This window comes from Coregonus lavaretus (assembly GCF_964263955.1).
Source record: "Coregonus lavaretus genome assembly, contig: HAP1_SCAFFOLD_4206, whole genome shotgun sequence".
In the NCBI taxonomy this organism is placed as follows: Eukaryota; Metazoa; Chordata; class Actinopteri; order Salmoniformes; family Salmonidae; genus Coregonus; species Coregonus lavaretus.
The window spans coordinates 4783-7500 of record NW_028156684.1 but is presented as its reverse complement, the minus strand read 5'-3'; positions in this window follow the sequence as shown (position 1 = coordinate 7500).

Genomic DNA, 2718 nt, shown 5'->3' with positions numbered 1-2718 from the left:
GGGGTAGAGGGTCTTGTAGTCCAGGGGACATCATCCATCTTATGTCATAGTGGTAGAGGATCTGGTGGTCCAGGGGACATCATCCATCTTATGTCATAGGGGTAGAGGATCTTGTAGTCCAGGGAACATCATCCATCTTATGTCATAGTGGTAGAGGATCTGGTGGTCCAGGGGACATCATCCATCTTATGTCATAGTGGTAGAGGGTCTGGTGGTCCAGGGGACATCATCCATCTTATGTCATAGTGGTAGAGGATCTGGTGGTCCAGGGAACATCATCCATCTTATGTCATAGGGGTAGAGGATCTTGTGGTCCAGGGAACATCATCCATCTTCTGTCATAGTGGTAGAGGATCTTGTGGTCCAGGGGACATCATCCATCTTATGTCATAGTGGTAGAGGATCTGGTGGTCCAGGGAACATCATCCATCTTCTGTCATAGTGATAGAGGATCTGGTGGTCCAGGGGACATCATCCATCTTCTGTCATAGTGGTAGAGGATCTGGTGGTCCAGGGGACATCATCCATCTTCTGTCATAGTGGTAGAGGATCTTGTGGTCCAGGGAACATCATCCATCTTATGTCATAGTGGTAGAGGATCTGGTGGTCCAGGGAACATCATCCATCTTATGTCATAGGGGTAGAGGATCTTGTGGTCCAGGGAACATCATCCATCTTATGTCATAGTGGTAGAGGATCTGGTGGTCCAGGGGACATCATCCATCTTATGTCATAGTGGTAGAGGATCTGGTGGTCCAGGGGACATCATCCATCTTATGTCATAGTGGTAGAGGATCTTGTGGTCCAGGGAACATCATCCATCTTATGTCATAGTGGTAGAGGATCTGGTGGTCCAGGGAACATCATCCATCTTATGTCATAGTGGTAGAGGATCTGGTGGTCCAGGGAACATCATCCATCTTATGTCATAGTGGTAGAGGATCTGGTGGTCCAGGGAACATCATCCATCTTATGTCATAGTGGTAGAGGATCTTGTGGTCCAGGGAACATCATCCATCTTATGTCATAGTGGTAGAGGATCTGGTGGTCCAGGGAACATCATCCATCTTATGTCATAGTGGTAGAGGATCTGGTGGTCCAGGGAACATCATCCATCTTATGTCATAGTGGTAGAGGATCTGGTGGTCCAGGGAACATCATCCATCTTATGTCATAGTGGTAGAGGATCTTGTGGTCCAGGGGACATCATCCATCTGCCAAAGCCTAACTGACTGTGACTGTATGTGTACTTCCCAAATGGCGCCCTATTCCCTATATAGTGCACTACTTTTGACCAAAGCCTGGCAGCATGACGTCAGTGTTATTGAGTCACAGTCAGGAAATGGCTGCCACCCTGGTGTTGTCCCTGAGTGACATTTTGGTTCCAGGGACAACAAGCTAAATAAAAACAACACAGCCATGCAAGAATAGCTAGCTCTCTCTCTCTCTCTCTCTCTCTCTCTCTCTCTCTCTCTCTCTCTCTCTCTCTCTCTCTCTCTCTCTCTCTCTCTCTCTCTCTCTCTCTCTGTCTGTCTCTGTCTCTGTCTCTGTCTTTCTCTGTCTCTGTCTTTCTCTGTCTCTGTGTCTCTGTGTGTGTGTGTGTGGTTTTATTACCAAAGGTTGAACATTATCCCTCTCCTTCATGCATAACCAATTATCCTGGTTTAAAGAGCAGTTTTCAAATGAGCCAGCTAACAGTGTGGAGGCAGACCCAATTGTCTCCATTGCCTCTGTGACTGGAATGCAGTGTTTACATGGGTCTGTGCACGTGTATTTGTGTGAGTGCCATTTGTGTGTGTGTGTGTGTGTGTGTGTGTGTGTGCGTGCGTGTATCTGCGCCCCTGTGTGTGTCTAGTCTCTGAAAAGAGTTTGCTACAGCAGCTGCCAGACACCCAGAGCTAGGCTCATTAGTATGCTAGGGCTTAATCAGTGTGCTGTCATTAGAGGAGCAGAGATTTTGATCAGGACAACGCTCTTAAAGCAGCCAGCGGGTCACCGCCATTACAAACAACACAGCCACCGCTGCACACACACAGGAAGATAACAGGAAGGAGAGGAAAGAGAGAGACATCAAATTCAATCCACACACAGAAGACAAGGGGCTAAGAGAGAGTCTGAGAGAGACCTCTACTCCAGTAGGGCCAAGCACTAGCCATCTGCCCAGAGCAGCTACACAGTTCACGTTTGCCAGCCGATGGTACTTAGCACCTCTGAACAGAGTGCCGGCCGTAATTTGCCAACTGAGTGCGAACAGATTTTACGTGTAGAAATGGGCGAAAATGTCGGCACTCCGACGCCTGCCGGCGTGTGGTCCTTCAAAAAACACTGCGCCGTCAGTGAACGAACTGCAGACTATCATTCAGTGCGATGTATTCTCAGAGAGAAAGAGAGAGAGAGCTGACCTCCCTTCCTCTCAGAGAGACCTGTCCTCTCCTCCTCTCAGAGAGACAGTCTACTTCAGCAAGGCCAAGCACTAACCCTCTGCCCCCTACTGCAACAACAACACAGCTCCTACCAGAGGTTGTGATGCCAGCAAGATGGCCAACAAAGGAGGTCACAGTAGTTAATGAAGGCCCAATAGCGACATGACTCGACCTGCGTCACACGCCCGTCAACACACAGCACACTCCAGGGGGTTGGCTGGCTCTTCTAGGGAGGGAGGGAGGGAGGGAGGGAGGGCTCTTCTAGTGGGGAAAAGAGCCGGACATATCTAGTGTA